Raw genomic sequence first — 23,635 nt, 5'->3', positions numbered from 1 at the left:
TGCACCAGATTTCTACCTTGATAATAGGCGACTAATAAGGATACAAGGAGGGAATCTCTTCTGCAGAAGATACAGCAGCTGTTTCTACATATCTGATAGTGGAGTTCTGTGAAGCATGTATTTGCATAATAACAACTGCAGACTAATTAAGTTTGATAATTACACAGGACATTGTAGAAACCTAAAATTGAATCTTTTGTTTCAGACACATATCCCCCACCGGTAGGAATGCAAAGCTTAATGATGGTGGCTGTGCAATTAGAGACTGTCATAATTTTACCAGTTGAAAAGAACTGTGCACTGTTCCGGAAAGCAGACACAACCCATAATGATGGCCATACACACTACACATACATCACACACATCACACATACACCAGCAGCAGCCTGCTAAATATAGAGCACAAATCATAGAAACCATTGCCACCCTTTGTGTGCCAGAGTCCATACAAGGCAGAGTGAGATCTGCTGTGTAAACTCATTACGGCTCTCCATCATTTATTAATCATATGTTGAAGTGCATACAGTACCATAATATATTTATGGGCTCTGCTCCACTAAATACAAGCATGGACCTGTGCCAGTCTATGTGATCATGGCACTTGGCAGTGAGGAGCAGTGCCAGGCAACAAGCAGCCTGCTTTGTAGTTAAGATTCTGGGATTTCAGTCATTTACTTGACGTGGGATAAACTTTATGCACTTATTACATGCAATAAGCCAATAATGTCAGGATTATTGTACTTAAGTACAGAAAGGGGCTTCCTGGTGAGCGGCATGGGAGTAGGGGCGGAAGGCTAGAATAATGCAGATTATATGAAGACATAAATGACAAACACAATCCTTGGACTGACAATACTGAATAAAATTATTATTTATTATTTTTACTTATTTATTGTCATTTTTTTGTTAATTTTATGAATTTATTTATTTGTTGTTCATTTAATGTATGTATTTATTCATTTTTAGTTAATTTTATTTATTTTTTATTTATTTTTTGTTGGTTTGCTTTACGTATTTATTTTTCGACATTTTATGTAATTATTATTTGTTGTATGTTTTATATATTTATTAATTTTTTGTTAATTTTATATTTTTTTTATTTTTTTCATTTTATTTATGTCCATTTTATTTATTTATTTTTGCTTATTGTAGTTATTTATTAGTTTTTGTTCATTATATTTATTCTTTTTTGTTCATTATATTTATTTATTCTTTTTTGTTCATTTTATTTATTATTTTTATTCATTTTATTCATTATTTTTTGTTCCTTTTTTTTATTTTTGTCCATTTTATTTATTTATTAGTTTTTGTTCATTTTATTTGTTTATAATATTTTGTTCATTTTATTTAGTTTTGTTTAGTGTATTTATTTATTATTTTTTGTTCATTTTATTTATTATTTTTTATTCACTTTATTTATTCATTATTTTTTGTTCCTTTAATTTATATTGGTGCATTTTATTTATTTGTTTATTTTATATATTAGTTTTTATTCATTTTATTTATTTATTATTTTTGTTCATTTTATTTATTTATATTTTTTCGTTCATTTTATTTATTTATTTTTGTTCATTTTATTTATTTTTGTTCATTTTTATTGTTGTTCATTTTATTTATTAAGTTTAGTCATTTTATTTATATTATTTTGTGCATTTTATTTATTTTTGTTCATTTTATTTATTTATTTATTTTTGTTCATTTTATTTATTCATTATTTTTTGTTCATTTTATTTATTTTTGTTTGTTTTCTTTATTATTTTTTGTTCATTTTATTTATTTATTTTTGCTCATTTTATTTAATACTATATTGTTAATTTTAGTTTTTTTTATTTTTGTTTATTTTATTTAGTATTTATTTACTTATGCTTGCAGAGCACATTTCATAGTCACATATGAATATTAATTATTTATTATTTAATTATTAATTGTTGATTTTTTATTTATTTATTTATTTTTTAATAACTTTCTGTATCATGCATCACTCTTCCTAATGATAAATCTCCTTTTTATCTCATTATGATGCGCTGATTGTCTGATTATCATTATAGATGTTTGTTGTCAATTTTCATTAGAACAATTATCGCTCTGTGTAAGTTGCAAAGTCAATAAGTAGAGGTAAAAAAAAATATATGCATTTTATCTCTTAGTGGTAACCCTGTGTAATCATTAACATGAGGTTGTTGTTTACTCCACACGCAGAAGCTGAAGCCTACACACAGACCTCGTATTTCTTGCAGCTGATGTTTTGCTACAAGTGTTTCCAGTCTAGTCAATGCTTTTTGAGTTTACGCAGCTCTCCCTGGGCATATGACATTAAGGATCTCTCCTTGGTATAGGTCATCAATATCAGATCTGTGGCGGTCCGAAACCCGGCACCCCATCGGTTAGCGCAGTGCTGCTCTGTTCAGTGTTTACATCCGGCCGCTGGTACAGCTAATACCGGCTGTAGGGTGTCAGATTCCACTAATAACCTATCGATGACCTATCCTATGATTTTGATGACCTATCTTGTGGTATGGATGAACTATCCAATATCCATATACTTGGAGAACCCATGTATCAGCCGCACATGTTCTCCTGTTTCTCTAATTTTCTACAGTGTAAGTCGGGTCTAGTTTCCCGCCAAGCTTGGTCAATATGTTGGGTATCTATACCGGAAACTACACAAAATATTATATAAGTTGTGCCAAACACGCTTGCATTTGGTCTGCATCTTGGTACATCTGCACTAGCCAACTAGGCTTTTTAATACAACTTTTTACAAAATATAAGTGAATACCACATGGTAGGATGGTGGCATGTAGCACGTTATCCATATTAGGTTTCCATCTCAAGGCATCAATTCATCTGAATCCTTAAAATATACATAATGCAATATAAACCCAGCCAAAAATCCAAGCTCTTTAATTTGAAGAGAACCCCTTCCCTTTGGAAAAGTCTTAGTTCCACAGGGATTTTAAACTTATAGGTACAAACAAAATGCACATCAAACAGAGATCTTGAAAATGCTGAGGCATTGAAACAAATTATAATAATATGTACATTAAAGGGGTATTCCACCAGGCATGCCCCTATCCATAGAATAGTTACTAATTTCTGGAGGGTAGGACCTCCGCCATCCACCTCCAGTGAACCCAAGTTCATGGCTCTGGCTTCTGAGTTCATGGCTTGGCTTTTTTCAGTGGTCTTATAGAATAGAGGAAAATGTTCTGATTTCTAGAGGGTTGGACCACTGGCGTCCACCTCCAGTGATCCAAAGTTTATGTCTCTGGCTCCAGAGAATGGGGTTCTGCATGGATCGGAGGTGGACATGATTGAACTCCACTTTTTTTTATTGTCTATGAACTGCCAGAAATCGCTGAGCGCTGTGCTTGGCATTTTTCAGTGGTCTCATAGTGGATAGTGGAAAACTTACTGATTTCTGGAGGATTGGACCATTGGCACCCACCTTCCGTAATCCCAAGTTCATGGCTCTGGCTCCTGAGTTTATGGCTTGTCTTTTTTCAGTGGTCTCATAGAATAGAGAAAAACTTACTGATTTCTGGAGGATCGGACCATTGGCATCCACCTCCAGTGATCTCAGGTTCATGGCTCTGGCTTCTGAGAATGTGAATCTGCATGGATTGGAGGTGGACACAATTGAGCACCACTTTATTCATTGTCTTTGGGACTGCCAGAAATCGCTGAGTGCTGTGCTTGGCTTTTTTCAGTAGTCTCATTAAATAGAGGAAAACGTACTGATTTCTGTAGGGTTGGACAACCGGCACCTACCTCCATGGATCCCAAGTTCATGGTTTTGGCTCCTAGGGATCTGCATGGAGCAGAGGTGGACACAATTGACCACCACTTAATTCATTATCTTTGGGACAGCCAGAAATTACTGAGCGCTGTGCTTGGCTATTTGCAGTGGTCTCATAGAATTGAGGAAAACATACTAATTTCTGGAGGATTTGACCATTGGCATCCACCTCCAGTGATCCCAAGTTCATGGCCCTGGCTCCTGATAATCGGGATCTGCATGGAGCGGAGGTGGATATGCTTGACCACCACTTTATTCATTGTCTATGAACTGCTAGAAATCACTGAGCGCCGTGCTTGGCGTTTTTCACCAGTCTCAGCGACAATTAATAGAATGGAGGTCAAACCAGTCCCACACTGCTCCATACAAGACGGGCTGCAGAGTTTTGTTTTCAGAAGCTAGAGCCCAATTCTCAAGATTACTGGGGGTCCTAAGAAAACAAACCCCCAGCAATTATTCAGTTTCCACCTCTCCTATAGATAAAAGATTATTTCTATTGGGATATCACTAAAAAAAGTTGCAGAAATGTAATCATCACACAGTAATTTAACTTTATTCACATAAAACTGAGAAAATATATTTTTCTTTCTAGTTATAAGTTACACTTCTTCATAAGTATCTTGTCTAAACGTCATGCATTATTAGTTGTATCTCCTTCAGACATCTTAGGGTACGTGCACATAGCAGCTTTCTATTTAAAAAATATCCTTAAAAAACAAATGAAAGACTTTTCCTATTAATTTTATTGTAAAACCACTTTGATATTCAAAAATTTAGTAATTTACTTCTGCTTAAGGGTTTGAAAAATGCTAAAAAAGAAAGTACGTTACGCCTTAGAAGCTGCTCCAAACTAGATGCTGTGCAATAAAAGTTAACAAAAAACTTTAGGAAACTATTCCAAAATGCTTCAAAACCACTTCAGGAAACAAAAAACTCCTCTAAAAGCTCTCGAAATAGAAGTGCTTTTTTAAGCTTTTTACCCTAGAAAACTCGTATTTTTTGACTGCCTTAAAAAAAAAACAAAATCACCCTGCGCACATAATCTAAAGGGTGCTTTGCACGCTGCGACATCGCTAACGATATATCGTCGGGGTCACGGTGTTTGTGACGCACATCCGGCGTCGTTAGCGACATCGCAGCGTGTGACAGCTAGGAGCGACGATCAACAATCGCAAAAGCGGCAAAAATCGATGATCGTTGACACGTCGCTCAAATCATAATGTCGTTGGTGTTTCATTTCGCAGGTTGTTCCCCGTTTCTGCGGCACCACACATCGCTGTGTGTGACACCGCAAGAACCACAAATATCATCCTACCTGCGTCCACCGGCAATGAGGAAGGAAGGAGGTGGGCGGGATGTTCCGGCCGCTCATCTCCTCCCCTCCTCTTCTATTGGGCGGCCGTTTAGTGATGCCGCTGTGACTTCGCTGTGACGCCCTTGAAGGAGGGATTGTTCGGCGGCCACAGCAATGTTGCTGAACAGGTATGTGCGTTTGACGCTGCCGTAGCGATATTGTTCGCTATGGCAACGATCAACACATGTTGCACGAACGACGGGGGCGGGTGCTATCGCTCGCGACATCGCTACCAATCGCTAACAATGTCGCAGCGTGTAAAGCACCCTTGAGGGTCTATTCAAACTGAGGTTTGTAGGAGTTTTTGGAGTGGAGACTCTACAAAATCCTTCTTAAAAATTCATTCCAAAGATTGGAGGTTTTGCCTAATCTCTGCTCCAAAAACTCAGCAAAAAGACATTGTGTGCACATATCCTACTCTGTCGAGTTGAGTGATTTGCGTTGCACAATGATCATCATTCTTGGCAGCGCATTGTCCGGTGTAAACAGAACCTTCGCAGCTGAAAACAATGGCAGCCTATACGCACTGAGTGGCGGATCGGGAGCGGCGGGCGCTTACTGTTGCCGATTGGGAAATGTAAACTTATATTTATCACAGAGGTTCCTATGAAATTATGGCCGTCTGTAACTGGAGCCCATTAGCTGACTATAGACTTTTGTAAACGGAACAGTCTGTAGTCAGCGATTTTGGTCATTGTATCCCTATTTCTCACATTTTTTAATTATTATACTAATGTAAATGTTAAAGTAAAACTTAAAATGATATTTCCACATAAAACATGTCTGATCAGAAGTAACACTTTTGTGGGTCTTTTGCTCAAGTTGCTTTGAAATACGGGATACAATTAGGAGTAATGCCTTCAGTCGTATTACGAGCTCCCAATTATATGGAGCCATAATCTGGCACCAATAGAAATCTCTAGGGCCATGCTGTACCTCCAGTTCATACTTAGGCGCATATGATGATGCTGCATGGAGAGTCTACAGCTCTGTGAGAGTCCATATACATCGCTGCATTAGTATGTCTGATAGTGGAGAATCACTTTTTATGGTCTCATAGACTAGATGATTCATATAGAGAAGGCTTAAAGGGGTATTCTGTAACGCTCACCACTGGTGTTGTTGAGGTGGCAAGCAAGAGTAAAAAACGACCACTGGAGCACAGTGGGAACCCGGGCTTACTCTTTAGCAGGAGGAGCTTAAAGGGAACCTGTCACCAGATTTGCTGACTAGAAAGGCCCCGTTACACGCTACAATTTATCTGACGATATGTTGTCGGGGTCACGGTTTTCGTGATGCACTTCCGTCGTCGTTAGCGACGTCGTTGCGTGTGACACCTACGAGCGACTCCGAACGATCTTAAAAATATCGAAAATCATTGATCGTTGACACGTCGTTCAGTTTCAAAAACATTGTTCATCATTTCGAACGCAGCAGACATATTGCTATGTTTGACACCCTGCCAACGACGAATAACATCGTTAGTGCGTCCGTCATCAGTGACGCGGGCGTGTTGTTACGAGCAATGCTCCACGCCTCCTCCGCTTTGAGTGGTGGTACCAACTGCATTCTGATTTGGCAGGCATGGTTGATAAGGCGGACAAAATTATACGCCTCTGTTGTTTCCAGAATCGTTGGGAGGATTGCAGTGTGACGGTGTCCACACGACCGCCTTTGTCAAACGATGTTGCGTCGTTTGTGAGATGGCTACGTGTGACCGCTACAAAATTACCTATGAGCGATCTCGGCAAATCATAGCAGCGACCTGGGCGTGTCACATCACTAGCGATATCGTTGCGTGTTATGCTGCGGCCACCACCAGTGAGCCCCTATATAGAGCAACAAGTCTTTCCAAAAGTGAAATCCAACTCCCTAAGAACTTTTTGGCAGGCTTGTAGACATTAACTGCTTCCTTACTTTAACACTTTGAATGCCAAATTGGAGATCAAGAGAAAAGCTGGGCACCTCATGTTTATTGAGCTGTGTGTTTCTCTGGGATAACGCAGGGGTTGAATGGTAAAAGGAATGGCTTTTGCAGTGCAGATGGTTTGACGTGAGCAGGAAAATCACCATTCAGACTGTTATTTTTGCATGACTCAAATCACCAGATATTCAAAAAAAAACAAGTCACATATTGTGTATCCTGACTGTGAGCCTGGTCTTAAACCAGTACCACACAATGTAGAGATTGAGAATCCACTGTCTGCCTCTCCCACAGCAGTCATGACAATGGCAACTGATGGTTCTGATCCTGATGTAGAAGAATATATTGATTGGCCCGATGTATACCTTGATCCAGAAGAACCAGTGGGTCAGCTGCACTTGCTGAGCCAATGACATTTAGATGATCTTGTAAGATATTTGTCCACGGCCTCCTTCACACGTCCGTGTCTCCGGCACGTGTGTTGTCCGTTTCCTCACGTGCCGGAGACACGGGCACACGTAGACCCATTAAAATCAATGGGTCTGCGCACACATGCGTGTTTTGCTATGGACCGTGTTTACGTGTGGAGCATACGTGTGCCCGTGTGCTCCACACGTAGACATGTCCATTTTTCTCCGGCATCACGGGTGTCACACGGCCCGCACACGGACCGCATAGATGTGATCCGTGTGACACGCACCGGAGAAAACACACGTGCTTGTACAAAAAAAAAAAATCTATACTCACCTTCTCCAGCACTGCTGTCTCTGCCGCTGCTGTCACTTGCTTCTGACCGCCGCTCATTATGCTCATTGAATATTCACATCACTGCGGGCTGGAAGCAGCAGCACCGGGGAGTCGACAGGACCAGAGATCAAAAATCAGCACCACGGACAGCAACGCCAGTGAGAGGTGAGCAGAAAGTTCCCGTTCTCCGTGTGTTATCACGGATAACACACGGAAAACACACGTTGTGCCATAAAAACGGCACACGGAGGACAATTCGCACCTTTGAAATGTGATTTTCACGGACGTGTAAAGGGGGCCTAACGAAAAGTCAAAACTGCTAGCTTCTAAACTTGGGCAATGGAATTTGCTACAACTAGGCTCCACACCAAGTTTGCTGAATATTATGCAATGAAAAGCGTTGTCTGTTTCTGTACTGATGTAAATGGTGTTACGATGCAGTTGGATGGTACACACATTCCCGATGAAGGGAGGTTATTCATAGACTCCTGCAAAACGAGTTTGAAAACTGACTTGTTGCACAATGGTAACGAAAAACCATCTTTTCCATTGGCTCATGCGGTTGGTATGAAAGAGACCCATGCTTGAGTAGAGTTAATTTTGAAAACAATCAAATAATCAGAACATGAATTGGAAATTTGGGCTGACCTGAAAATGGTAGAACTGCTGCTTGGCCTACAATTTGGGTACACGTAGCATATATGTTTCTTGTGCCTATGGAACAGTTGTGATGGCAGCAAAAATTACAAAATGTGCGACTGTACAATAAACCCCTCTGCTGGGAGGAAATTAAGGCCTTAGCTACACGACATGAAAATCAGAGCAAGTGGAATGCGATAAAACATCGCATTCCACTCGGACCATTATTAGCCTATATGTCAGCACCCATGAGCGATTATTTTCTCAGCCCTAATCGGACCGAGAAAACAATCACAGCATGCTGCGACTTTAATGCGATACTTCTTTCTTTCGCACCCATTCAAGTCTATGGGGTGAGATAAAAATCGCACTGCACTCGCATTACACCGGTGTACCACGAGTGTAGAGCGAGAATGGTAATAGCTGGCAAAAGGAGGAGAGAGGGAGATAAATCCCTCCCTCCACTTTGCAGCGCCGGCCCACCCCTCCTCAGTGCCGACCCGCCCCCCGCAGCTGAGGTCTAATCGCATGATCGGACCTCAGTTGCAGTGACATTCACATGACACTCGGCTCCTGTTGTGCTGTCAGCGTGAGCCGAGTGTCATGTGAGGATCACACTAGTCCACCGTGTGGCCCCGGCCTAATTGTAATTCTCCTGTTAGCACTCCAGTTTCAGTCACGGTGCAATGCCGACGTAGATTCAGTCACCGCTTTGTGTATGGAGAGTGGAAGCTGTAATCATCCTCCTCACTGACTGACAGCTGTGTCTGGTGATGAGCGGCTGTCAGTCAGTTCAGGGGGCGAGGTTATAGCCGCCACTCTCCATACACAGAACGGTGACTGAACCCACCGGCAGCAGGATTCAATGTGGAGGTGTAGGGCGGGTTCAGAATGCCATTATCCTGCAGATTAACTCTATATCTGCAGATTAATACCAGGTTACCATCATATTATGTCATGAAGGGGTTAAACGGGAATACAAGACTTTTTTGAAATGTTATTATTCCATTACATTTGTATATACTGTTTACTACGGAAACTTTGCTGTAGATCAGATAATTGTTGGAGTAAAACACGTTGTGTACAAACTTGTTCAATGCTTTCCAAGTGCTGAATCATTTGGACACACGTATGCATAACAGCATTTCCTGACATGATACATCAATTCTGACTTTGGTTTTGGAACATGGACACTTGATTTAGTATAGGACACATGGTTTTTGCTCAGTTGAAGACAACATTTTTGTTGTTGTGATGTGTTACTGAACTTCTGCATGCGGTTTGGATACAATCCCTGTTTTCTCTGCTTTAGATGTAGCAGAGCTTAAAATGTTGAGTCGTGTATAAAAACATGCAAATGACCCTGATCAAAAGTTTACATACCCTGGTGATTTTGTCCTGATAACATGCACAGAAGTTGATACAAATGGGTTTGAATGGCTAATAAAGGTAACATCCTCACCTGTGACCTGTTTTCTTGTAATCAGTGAATGTGCATAAAAGCTGAGTGAGTTTCTGGGATCCAGACAGACTCTTGCATCTTTCATCCCGCCACTGACGGTTCTGGATTGTGAGTCATGGGGAAAGCAAAAGAAATGTCAACAGATCTACGGGAAAAGATAGTTGAACTGTATAAAACAGGAAAGGGATACAAAAGATATTCAATGAATTGATGATGCCATGTCAGCAGTGTTCACACTGTGATTAACAAATGGAAAATCAGGGGCACTGTAAAAACCAAACCAGGATCAGGTAGACCAACAAAAATTTTGTCCACAACTGCCAGGAAAATTGTTCACGATGCAAAGAAAAACCCACAAATAACATCAGCTGAAATACAGGACTCACTGAAAACTATCGGTGTGGCTGTTTCAAGATGCACAATAAGGAGGCACTTGAAGAAATATAGGCTGCATGGTCAAGTCGCCAGTAAAAAGCCATTACTGCGCAAATGCCACAAAGTATCTCACCTACAATACACCAAACAGCACAGAGACAAGCTTCCAAACTTCTGGAACAAAGTTATTTGGAGTGATAAGACCAAAATCAAACTTTTTGGCCATAACGATAAACGTTACATTTGGAGAGGTGTCAACAAGGCCTATGACGAAAGGAACCCCATTCCTACTGTAAAGCACGGAGGTGGATCACTGATGATGTGTGAGCTACAAAAGCACAGGAAACTTGGTCAAATTTGAAGGAAAGATGAATGCAGCATGTTATCAGCAAATACTGGACGCAAATTTGCAGTCATCAGCCTGGAAGTAGCGCATGGGACGTACTCAAACGTTCCAACATGACAATGATCCAAAACACAAGGACAAGTCGACCTGTCATTGCTACAGCAGAACAAAGTGAAGGTTCTGGAGTGGCCATCTCAGTCTCCTGACCTCAAGATCATTGATCCACTCTTGGGAGAACTCAAGTGCGCAGTTCATACAAGAAAGCCCATGAAGTTACAGGAACTGGAGGCTTTTTGCCAAGAAGAATGGGCAGCTTCACCATCTGAGAAAATGAAGAGCCTCATCCACAACTACCACAAAAGATGTCAAACTGTCATTGATGTTAGAGGGGGCAATACACGGTATTAAGAACTATGGTATGGGAAGTTTTGATCATTGTCATTTGGATGTTTTTGGTTGTCATTATGATTTAAAAAGAGAAAAACACAGTAGTGTGACAATAAATGGCTTCACCCAACCACTAACCATGAGTGGAAAAAAAGATTTTCTGTTATCATTCATATTCTCTGAAAAAAGGCCAAGAAAGCAAAAAATCTGCCGGGGTATGTAAACTTTTGAGCACAACTATATATATGTAAAGATGTTGTTAAATCCAGTGGCTGAAAATCTGTATAAACCTAATAGATCCTCCAATGAGGGTTTGCATCTAGTTCAGACGATCCTCTGTGAGGTGACCACACATCAGCAGCACAAATCTCCCTCCTGTTCTGATGATTTACTACAACACATCAGCGCAGACACAATGTATTAGCGTTAAGTCCAGACTGTTCGGCTCGCTGAGGATTACCTAGACGCATTATGTCTGCATGGATTTTCATCCCATAGATGTAAACATCTCGCCAACATGGGCTGGGTTTAGTGGGAGAGGAGTGGCCTCTCAATATATTTATTACCATTTAAAGGGGTTGTCCATTTCTGAGGGCTTTTTTTATTTCTTAAATACCTGTATGTATTTGATTCTAAAAATCATTTTTTTAATTGGATTTCATGAAATTTTTTATACCATTGTGCTTTTATAAACTCTCTGCTTCCTTGCAATTTTTTTATATTGTTTGTGAAAATAAATCAGCTAAGAGAAGCTCAGAAAGACACAGATAAGAGAGTTACAAACTCCCTTTCTGACAGCATAGCAAGTTTACTGATGGAGTCTTAAGGCCCCGTTACACGCAACGAAGTATCTAACGATATACAAAATGTGAAAACACACAATGGAGTATAAAAATCCACTAATTTATTTGATATATAATATACAAACATGTATCATAGAAAAAACTTTATAGGTTAATGCAAAATAGAAAAGAGACAAAAACAAGGAGGTGGCCCTTGAAAAAGGATCACGAAACGGGCGTCGGGCTTGGACCAGTGACTATCGGATCCTGCTTATTCATCAGGAGGGTATGTAACTCCTCTATTCGTGTGTCCCTAATGTAAATACTATTGAGTATTTTGCTACCATACTGTATGGGGTAGGGACCTGTGGTAGTTAGAGTGTGAGTAGCCCCCTGATTACAAGTGGGACTTTATTGAGATTTTAGGTCTGTGGGAGGTGGGATAACGAGTGCCTTTATTCTACCTGTAATTTACTGCCCCCTTCTCCCCCAGACTCTTCCAGGTAATGAATATTAATGTAGTCACTTGGTCCCCACCTTGTTGAGATTTACTACCTCTTTGTTTTTGTCTCTTTTCTATTTTGCATTAACCTATAGAGTTTTTTCTATGATACATGTTTGTATATTATATATCAAATAAATTAGTGGATTTTTATACTCCATTGTGTGTTTTCACATTTTGTATATCTCTGCAGGAGTTGATCCTATTATTATCTTTCATTATGGGGGAATTTATGTGCACTAGCACTTGATGACGGTTTCAATATGCTTTCCCCCCACTTTTTCCATGAATATTGTATTCATTGAAGTATCTAACGATATATCGCCGGGGTCACGGATTCCGTGACGCACATCTGGCATCGTTAGCGACGTCGTTGCGTGTGACACCAACGAACGGCAGTTAACGATGGAAAATACTCACCAAATCGTCCATCGTTCCTTTTCAAAAAAGCGTTGCTTGCTGAGGACGCAGGTTGTTCATTGTTCCCGAGGCAGCACACATCGCTATGTGTAACACCTCGGGAGCGACGAACTACAGCTTACCTGCGGCCGCCAGCAATGAGGAAGGAAGGAGGTGGGCGGGATTTTACGGCCGCTCATCTCCGCCCCTCCGCTTCTATTGGGTGGCCGCTTAGTGACGCCGCTGTGACGCCGCACGGACCGCCCCCTTAGAAAGGAGGCGGTTCGCCGGCCACAGCGACATTGCTAGGCAGGTAAGTACATGTGATGGCTCCTAACGATATTGTGCGCCACGGACAGCGATTTGCCCGTGATGCACAACCGACGGGGGCGGGTGCCTTCACCAGCGACATCACTAGCGATGGCTTTTTAGCAAACCTGTGATGCTAGTCACTACTTACAAGAAGTATGGTTGGAGGAGTGGTCATGAAAGCCGGGGTCTGGTAACGGGAGGACGCGTATGAGCACAAAGAGAAAATAGGGGCGTAGTCAAGTCAAAATCCGAGGGTTAGTCATCCAGGAGAGCACATATTAGATTTCTGGGAGAAGCAGAAACATGGTTAGGTAACGGTCCAAGGTCAAAAAGGCAAGCAGTCATGACAGGAACAAGGGACAGGCGGAGAGAAGTCAAATAACTTTTCGAGGTCAGAGAGAAAAGATAGAGACACAAGCCAACAGCACCACGACAGAACCAGAAAATACAACTGGCGAGGTTCTGGGGGAGCATGCTCAGTAAAGAAGCCTGAGCAATGCCCAGAAGATGGAACACCTGAGAAATCAACATGGAACCCTGCGCTGTCAATCAAGCTGCTAGCTCAGTAACTCAGGAAAGTGCAGCAGAGCATCTCTAAAGGCAAGATGCTCTGCAGAGAAGAATCGTGACATATGGAAAACTTGACTAATCTGCACCAACATGGAATCCTGTGCTGTCAAACACACTGCTAGCTAGTAACACAGGAAAGAGCAGCAGAGCATCTCCAAAGGCAAGATGCTCTGCAGAGAGGAATCATGACAAAACCCATTTGCAAAAATGATTTTTGGCCCCAATGACATAAAAAAAAATCCAATCTCATCCGGGACCCCTGTAACCTAGATGTTTGCAGTAAACTGTATCGCAAATCAGTAATACATTAGGAGCATCTTGCTCTTGCAGGGTTGATATTAATACAGACGTGGTGTATTATTAGGTTGTAGACCATTTATCACTTTGACAAGTAATGAAGATTCTCTTTTAGTCCCTATCTATACCACCTAATAATTTTAAATGAGTAAGAATGGGTTTAGGTGGCCACATAATGGCACATGCCGCCCCGGCATCTCAATACTATGGAGCTGTGGGCAGTCCTTGTTCTGCCATATGGTGCCTCCCTATGGTGCCATGTTACACACTGCCTGATAGAGCATGTAAATCAGAAAGAAAAAATATTTCAAATAACTTAGAGGCATGAACGAGCATCACCCCATAGGGGGATATTGGACTATTCTGCCCACCTGCTCTTTTTTCATATTTATTATACTGCCCAGTAATAGGTTGTACAGTATACTCGAGTGTCCCTATGGGTTATCCTCATACTATACAGACCAATGCGTATGTGCCGCCCCCGTGTCAGCAGCCGGGCTGCTCGGATCCGAATCCGCGGTGGCTCGAGGGGTGTCCGGACCCGGGGGTCGAGCGGTCACTCAAATGAAGGAGGTATTTACAGGAGGTTATGTTTAGAGTTCGTGATGCCACCCGTGGTGTGTGTTAATGTGGAGTAACACCGCTGCGGCTGGGAGTACCCGGGGGTGATGGAGTGAGGCAGCTGGATGTTAGAACCCTCCACGGGTAGGGGGGATGCCCCAGGACTCGGTGATGGGAGCTGGGGGGAGCCGTGGGGAGCGAAGAGGGACACTTTCGTACTCACACAGTCCATAAAGCTGACACCGAGAACTGGATAAACCAAAGTTCTGGACACCGCTGCCACTGAGGGGAGCTAGTTTGGGTCCCATCCCCGATGGTGCTGCCTGGTGATCTGTGACCTTCCTCCTGGCACTTAGTTCACTTCTTTATTGGTCCCGGTAGCGTAAAACTAATTGGGTCCCGCTCCCAGTGTGGCTAACTGTGGGAGGTTGGTATTTTCTGGACCGTTTTTGTGGAAAGTCCTATCCCCCTCGTTGCGCTAGTACCCCAATTTTGGAGCTGGTGGAGAATGGATCTTGAAGGCTCCGTTCTCATCGGGTAAATTGTCAGGTTGCCTGAAGCTACTCCCTGACCAAGGGTCCACGTACCCCGTCGTGCCCTGGTCCCAGCCCTGTGATGGTACAAGGCTGCCGGCTGTCCTCCTCGACATTTTCATGCCCCTTGTCACGATCCCCTGCGACTGGAGGTCCAGCTTTTACTAGGCCCAGACCACCGTCTGCTACCTAGTTGCTTAAAAGGAGCCTGGCTCCTGACCTCCTCTCTCCTTCACTCCCTACACTTCACTCTACACTCTCCAACTGACAACTCCCTGACACTCCTGACCTCACCAACTAACCCCACAAGTGGGTGACTCTATTCCACTCAGACCGTCCACTGGTGTGTCTGGTGGGTGTGGTGCAGAGTGTACCTAGGATTTTATTGACTGATGTAGGCAACACCATGTAGTTAGGGATCCATAACCAAGGAGGAGGTGGATATTGCACAGAACGAAGGGCAGATTGCACAATACACTGTGACGACCTGATAGTCCAGGGGCGTCACACGTAGTCTGGGACACCATGGTAGTTTTCTACCAGCCATTCAAATGTAGTGTTTTTAATCAAATGAAGAAATGCAATTTTTAATTTTTTATGAGAAACATTTTTTTTTTGTCCACTTGGATTTGCTGGAAATTGTGAAACTACTTCACTATTTTTTTTTTTATTGTGTCCCTGTGTAGCACCATTATTTTCATATTGATAGAGTTGTCTGATGACTTGCTTTGTTCTTGGGGAGCTGATGTTTTACAGATTACATTTTGATAAAACATTTAGATTGCTTAAAACACAGTTCTGATGTTTCAATTATTTTTTGTACGTCATTTACTAATCTGCTTAATTAATTTCATATTTTCATAGATGAGACTTTTACGGATGAGGCAATATCAAATACAGTGCCTTGCGAAAGTATTCAGCCCCCTTGAATTTTTCAACCTTTTCCCACATTTCAGGCTTCAAACATAAAGATAAAAATTTTAATGTTCTGGTGAAGAATCAACAACAAGTGGGGCACAATTGTGGAGTTGAGTGAAATTTTTTATTGCTTATTTTAAACTTTTGTAAAAATAAATAACTGAAAATTAAGGCGTGCAATATTATTCGTCCCCTTTAAGTTAATACTTTGTAGCGCCCCCTTTTGCTGCGATTCCAGCTGCAGTCACTTGGGGTATGTGTCTATCAGTTTTGCACATCGAGAGACTGAAATTCTTGCCCATTCTTCCTTTGTAAACAGCTGGAGCTGAGTGAGGTTGGATGGAGAGCGTTTGTGAACAGCAGTTTTCAGCTGTTTCCACAGATTCTCGATTGGATTCAGGTCTGGACTTTGATTTGGCCATTCTAACACCTGGATACGTTTATTTGTGAACCATTCCATTGTAGACATGGTTTTATGTTTGGGATCATTGTCTTGTTGGAAGACAAATCTCCATCCCAGTCTCAGATCTTTTGCAAACTCCAACAGGTTTCCTTCAAGAATGGTTCTGTATTTGGCTCCATCCATCTTCCCATCAAATTTAACCATCTTCCCTGTTGCTGCTGAAGAAAAGCAGGACCAAACCATGATGCTGCCTCCACCATGTTTGACAGTGGGGATGGTGTGTTCAGGGTGATGAGCTGTGTTACTTTTACACCAAACATATCCTTTGGCATTGTGCCCAAAAAGTTCGACTTTGGTTTCATCTGACCAGAGCACCTTCTTCCACATGTTTGATGTGTCTCCCAGGTGGCTTGTGGGAAACTTTAAATGACACTTTTCATGGATATCTTTGAGAAATGGCTTTCTTCTTGCCACTCTTCCATAAAGGCCAGATTTATGACTGATTGTTGTCCTATGGACAGACTCTCCCACGTCAGCTGTAGATCTCTGCAGTTCATCCAGGTGATCATGGACCTCTTGGCTGCATCTCTGATCAGTCTGCTCCTTGTTTGACATGAAATGTTTGAGGAACGGACGGGTCTTGGTAGATTTGCAGTGGTATGATACTCCTTCCATTTCAATATGATCGCTTGCACAGTGCTTCTTGGGATGTTTAAAGTTTTGAAAATCTTTTTGCAACCAAATCCAGCTTTAAACTTCTCCACAACAGTATCCTAGACCTGCCTGTTGTGTTCCTTGGTCTTCATGATGCTATTATTATTATTATTATTACTATTTATTATTAATGCGCCATTTATTCCATGGCGCTTTACAAGTGAAAGAGGGTATACATACAACAATCATTAACAGTACAAAACAGACTGGTATAGGAGGAGAGAGGACCCTGCCCGCGAGGGCTCACAGTCTACAGGGAATGGGTGATGGTACAATAGGTGAGGACAGAGCTGGTTGCACAGTGGTCTACTGGACTGAAGGTTATTGTAGGTTGTAGGCTTGTTGGAAGAGGTGGGTCTTGAGGTTCCTCTTGAAGCTTTCCACGGTAGGGGAGAGTCTGATATTTGCGCTATCTGTGCTTTAAACAGAACACTGAGACTATCACAGAGCAGGTGCATTTATACGGAGACATGATTACACACAGGTGGATTATATTTATCATCATCAGTCATTTAGGACAACATTGGATCATTCAGAGATCCTCAATTAACTTCTGGAGAGAGTTTGCTGCACTGAAAGTAAAGGGGATGAATAATATTGCACGCCACAATTTTCAGTTATTTATTTTTTACACAAATTTAAAATAAACAATAACTATTGTTCCACTTCACAATTGTGTCCCACTTGTTGTTGATTCTTCTCCATAAAATTTAATTTTTTTATCTTTTTGTTTGAAGCCTGAAATGTGGGAAAAGGTTGAAAAATTCAAGGGGGCCGAATACTTTCGCAAGGCACTGTATGTTTATTATTTTTTTAATTTTGGAAAAATTCTAAACTTTGTAGAAACTAAATCAGTTTGTATCGCCATTTTCTAAGACCTGCGCCTTTTTAATTTGTCCATTGATGAAACTGTTGTTTTATTTGCATGGCAAGCTACGGTATAATTTTTATTTGTTCCATGTTGAGGTTCAAATTTATTTTTTTTGGGGGGAGTCAAACGTCAGAAAGAAGTTAAACTGCACTGGTACATGAAAAAAGCCCTGCGATCGGTTATTATGGGTAATGTAGACAATTTTTCTCTGTTGATAATTTTGCCCCTATATGTGGCCCAAAATAAATTTTACTTGTAAGAAATGTAATTTTGGGAATTGGCATTAGTGATATTGAACTCTTAAGCGGGCTTTATACGCTGCTACATGGCTACCGATATATTGTCGAGGTCACGTCGGTAGTGACGCACATCCGGCACCGGTAGCGACATCGCAGCATGTGACGCAAATGAGAGACGATCAACGAGCGCAAATACGTGCTATATCGTAGCTCGTTGTCACGTCACTCACTTCCATAATATCGCTGCAGCGATGGTACGATGTTGTTTGTCGCTCCAGCGGCATCACACATCGCTGTGTGTGACGCTGCTGAAACGATAAACATCTCCTTACCTGCCTCCACTGGAAAAGGAGAAAGGAAGGAGGTGGGTGGGATGTTCTGGCCGCTCATCTCCTCCCCTCCTTTTCTATTGGGCGGCGGTTCAGTGACGCTGCTGTGACGTCGCTGTGACGCTGAACGAACTGCCCCCTTAGAAAGGAGGCGGATCGCCGGTCACAGCGTCGTCGCAGGGCAGGTAAGTAGTGTGACGGGGGAGTGCGATTTTGGGCACGATGGACAGCGATATGCTCGTGTCGCACAAAAGAGGGGGCGGGTACGCACGATAGATATATCGTCACCGATATCGCTCCCGTAGAGTTTTTATCATGAAATGCTTCTTTCCTCACTGCTAGGACCCTATGTGATCAGTTTTGCCAATTGGAGGAAGGTAGGAAAGTCTTTTCCAAACCCGATAAACCCCTTTACGAATGTACTTTATGTAGGTAGGATCATGCACTAAGTGCCAAAAATTTGTAAGTTTTCTGACATTTTTTAACTCTTGATGAAAACTTTTGGCTAACGATAGCTTTCTTCACAAAATAAATTTGATTCCTGGGGATAACAACAACATGACATCCTCTGATTGTCTTATTATAAAAGGAGTTGTCACAATCCCTCTGTGCATGGCATCTTGCACACAGGTGATGCTCTGCTGCGCCTTCCTAAACTACAGAGCTGGCAGTGAGATGTTTCCTTTGTGCAGAGCATCGTGCTTTTGGAGATGCTCTGCTGTGTTTCTTTGAGCACTTGCTGACAGGTTGTTTGACAGCACAGGATTCCATGCAGGTTCTGGGAGGTGCTGATTACTCAGGTGTTCTACCTTTCTGGTAGTTACTCTGTTTTATTACTGAGCATGCTCTCCCAGAACCTCGCCAGTCGTGCTCTCTGGTTCTGCAGTTGTGCTCTTGGCTTGTGTCTGTTCTCATGTTCTGATCTAAGTTTTCTGACCCTGGATCGTTGTTTGACTCCTTTCTGCCTGCTCCCTGTTTTTGTTATTAACTCCTGGCTTTTGACCTTGGACCATTACCTGACCACATCTCTGTCTGCTCCCTGAATCTAATACGCACTCTCCTGGAATTCTGACCCTCGTCCTGTGACTTGACTGTGTTTCTGCTTACTCCCCTGTGTCCTGTTGTGTCCTCCAATTTCCTGACCCCGGCTTGTCTGACTACCTTCCCTTTATACTATCTGTAACTAGTTACTAGCATCACAGACATCTTAAAATGAATGTCTACTTTGGAGGAATAATATTGATACTTTCATCCAACTATTTCCTTTTTTATAGTGGAAATTTTCATAGCAGGCACTGGAAAAATACCCATCATTCTTCACTACCTGCAGTAATCTAGTAAAATCATAATTAATGGTTATTCCCATTTTTGCAAGTTTTCACCTATCTACAATTTGCCCGTCACCACTCTATTCATTGTCTATGGGATTATCGCTGCACTCAGCTATCTCCACTTTATCAAGGCATTTCAGAGCCTTGATTTTAGGATTGATGAGGGTCCAAGCTGTTGAATTGCCAAGTTATTGCTTATCTTGTAGATAAGTGATATCTTCGAAATCTGGGAATAACTCTTTAACAGTAGTGATAAGCGAATGTGCTTGCCAATGCTCAATACTAAATTGAGCATTGGGGTGTTCGAGATTGCTTGTTACTCGATCGAGTATCAAGGTGCTTGAGTGCCATGCTCAAGTCACCATCCCGCATGTATTGCAGCTATTAGACAGCCAATAAACATGCCGGGATTGCCTGCCCTTAACGGTAATGCTGTAGCCATGTTGGCTACTTTGCATTACTGTGATTGGTGCATTGCGTCACTGAGACCCAGCGACACTGATGAGAGTTGCCATCACTATCCGGCGCCTATGAATAGCTGTACTTTACTATTATTCACAATTGCTGGAGCTGCATTTCAGGAACGTGGACTACATCGGAACTTCAGTGGAACATTTTTGATTTTTTGATAAATTAGTCAGCAAAGGATAGTGTGGAGGAGTCTTTATATAAATATATTTTTTGTGTGTATGTCTTTTTTTTCTTTTCACTTACTGGGTTAGTAATGGGGGTGTCTGATGGACCCCTCTCCAAAACTATCCCCTGGGCTTGATACCAGGTGACATTACACAACTTATCAACCCTAAAAAATATTACCCAGATTGCCACCGCACCAGGGGAATCGGGAAGAGCCGGGCGAAGTGACGTATCACATAATATGCACCAATTGTTGGCCAGATGCAGGCTGGTATTTTTAGGCTGCAAGGGGCCAAATAACCATGGACCTTCCCAGCCTGATAATATCAGCCCCCAGCTGTCTGCTTTATATTGGCTAGTTATGAAAAATGAACAGGACCCCATTTCAGTGTTTAAAATGAATTATTAATTTATATAGTTCCTAGCAGTGACCTGGAACATTAGGTGTCTTCTCCATGCTGTTCCATCCATTTCAGTGACTTCCCAGCCCCCCCATCCCTCCTGTTAGGGTCTTCTGGAAAATTTCTCGAGTTTGCCATTGACTTCCATTATACTCGATACTCAAGTTGAGCCCGACGGAGTGTACGACGGGCTTTATTCAAGTAACAATCACGCAATCGTTTTAGTGCTCGCTCATCTCTATTTAACAGCAATGTCCTAATACAAACTTATTATAAGGACTTGTTTTATAAGCTGGAGCTGAGCTCAGATTCGCCATCGCTGCCCTGTGAATTCGTCAGCAGAATGCAGGCACCATTTATAGCAGCCTGTATTGTGCCTAGGGAGCAACAGGCACAGGCTATCATAAAACACCGGCTGACAGGAAAGCCATAGGGAACGCCGCATTTCCTTACGGCTTCCCTGCCTCATTACTGGAATGTGAATGCTGGTAATGGGTGTGATGTCTATAATGAGCCTATATCAGAGAATTGCTCTTCGTGCAGGTCTGTAATACATAAGTGCGCTGTACGCTCCCCGAAGTAAAGCCGCCACCTGATTCCACAATATTATGCTACATAAATGTGGTCCCTGATTCTCATGTCCTGTATATTTCCTGCCCAATATTCCAGAATATATATATTTTTATTTTTCGATCATGTGTGATATTTGAGATATCTAGTAGGAGTCACATAATCCGTTTATGCATCGATTCTGCCCATGACGGAGAAGTGATTATTGGCAAATCCACTTTCTATTCATTTCAAATGATGCTTTGACCTCAAACTGTCCTTGAAGGTCATTGGAAATAAGATGCTCTGCGGAGAACGTTAAGCTTCTGTAATTTTTTTTTTCCTCCTCACCTTTGCAGTAAGTCTCCTACTCCGTAACAGAAGATGAATCATTGAAATTATATCTTTAACTATTTACTGTAAGAGCCTGAAATTCCCTAATGTCTAATATATTGCAGTCGCTTCAAGTGCGGAGACTAAAATTCGAGATGCCTGATTTTCTGCACGAGTTGATTTATGAGCTCTCGCCATATCCACGTTTAGAAGACCTTTACTTTATTGTTGAGTTTCCATGGAGCTGTAGATTTTTTTTTTATTCTGTCGAAGAAAGTAATGCAGTGTGCGAAAGGAAATTCTGATTTCATTATAAGAGTGCGAGCGTGTTCCAGCTGTCACCGGGCTGCCTCTTCGCTGAATGGTGCCTAGAATAGGAAATCTTTATCTCATTACACAAGACTTAATACAACAAATAATGCTTAAACCAATAAAGCAAGCAACGTAAATAGGAACATTTACCATAAACACAGAGTCCATGCATCAAGCCCTCCGCTAGCTCTGGACACAATAAATGAGTAAAAGACAATAACAAATTATTAGGAATAATCTTAGTCATTATTTTTATGTTCTGTAAAGCGGATCAGTCACCAGATTTCACTACACAAACTGCATACATTGCTAAATAGATCTTAGACCTGATAAGGATGGTGTATTTAATTTGAAAGTCCATGTTAATATGACCATAATAGTTTATCTCAATCTTCAGTCATCTGTCTTGATTAATAGTTCCTTGCTGTTCCTCCTCCCTGCTGAGATCTCACACTGCTCAGTACAAACTGCAACTGTCAATAAGTCTGGGTGGGTGGAAGCAGAATACAATTGGACTCATGAGCTATTTTTATTAATTAACTAAACTTTTAAAATGTTTATATGAAAGGAGTTGTCCAGGTACCTCAGTGTCCCTCCTCCCTGCTGAGATCTCCCGCTGCTCAGTACAAGCTGCAGCTGTCAATAAGTCTGGGTGGGTGGTAGCAGAATACAATTGGATTCATGAGCTATTTTTATTAATTAACTTATAAAATGTTCATCTTAAAGAAGTTGTCCAGGTACCTCAGTGTTCCTCCTCTCTGCTTAAAGAAGTTGTCCAGGTACCTCAGTGTTCCTCCTCTCTGCTGAAATCTCCTACTGCTCAGTACAAGCTTCAGCTGTGAATAAGGCTGGGTGGGTGGTAGCGGAATACAATTGGACTCATGAGCTATTTTTATTAATTAACTTATAAAATGTTCATCTTAAAGGAGTTGTCCAGGTACCTCAGTGTCCCTCCTCCCTGCTGAGATCTCCTGCTGCTCAGTACAAGCTGCAGCTGTCAATAAGTCTGGGTGGGTGGAAGCAGAATACAATTGGACTCATGAGCTATTTTTATTAATTAACTAAACTTATAAAATGTTTATCTTAAAGGAGTTGTCCGGGTACCTCAGTGTTCCTCCTCCCTGCTGAGATCTCCCGCTGCTTAGTATAAGCTGCAGCTGTCAATAAGTCTGGGTGGGTGGTAGTGGAATACAATTGGACTCATGAGCTATTTTTATTAATTAACTTATAAAATGTTCATCTTAAAGAAGTTGTCCATTTACCTCAGTGTCCCTCCTCCCTGCTGAGATCTCACACTGCTCAGTACAAGCTGCAGCTGTCAATGAGGCTGGGTGGGTGGAAGCTGAATACAATTTGACTCATGAGCTATTGTTATTAATTAACTAAACTTATAAAATTTTCATCTTAAAGGAGTTGTTTGGGTACCTCAAAGTCCTTCCTCCCTGCTAAGATCTCATACTGCTCAGTATAAGCTGCAGCTGTCAATAAGGCTGTGTGGGTGGAAGCTGAATATAATTGGACTAATGAAGTATTTTATTCATTAGCTAAACTTATAAAATGTTCATTTTAAAGGAGTTGTGCGGGTACAGCATATGGATGACGTATATATA

The 23,635-nt window shown here is 41.6% G+C and overlaps 2 protein-coding genes across 4 annotated transcripts in view; one reads left to right on the top strand and one right to left on the bottom strand.

Annotated features, from left to right (window-relative positions):
* The window catches only part of GPR158 (G protein-coupled receptor 158), a 313,324-nt gene that overhangs the window by 1,677 nt on the left and 288,012 nt on the right, over positions 1 to 23,635 (top strand). The gene's annotated exons all lie outside the window — the stretch shown is intronic.
* The window catches only part of PRTFDC1 (phosphoribosyl transferase domain containing 1), a 376,907-nt gene that overhangs the window by 280,419 nt on the left and 72,853 nt on the right, over positions 1 to 23,635 (bottom strand). The gene's annotated exons all lie outside the window — the stretch shown is intronic.

This window comes from Anomaloglossus baeobatrachus, chromosome 6 (assembly GCF_048569485.1).
Source record: "Anomaloglossus baeobatrachus isolate aAnoBae1 chromosome 6, aAnoBae1.hap1, whole genome shotgun sequence".
Classification (NCBI taxonomy): Eukaryota; Metazoa; Chordata; class Amphibia; order Anura; family Aromobatidae; genus Anomaloglossus; species Anomaloglossus baeobatrachus.
The sequence above is the reverse complement of the archived record's forward strand: the minus strand, read 5'-3'. Positions and strand labels throughout refer to the sequence as shown.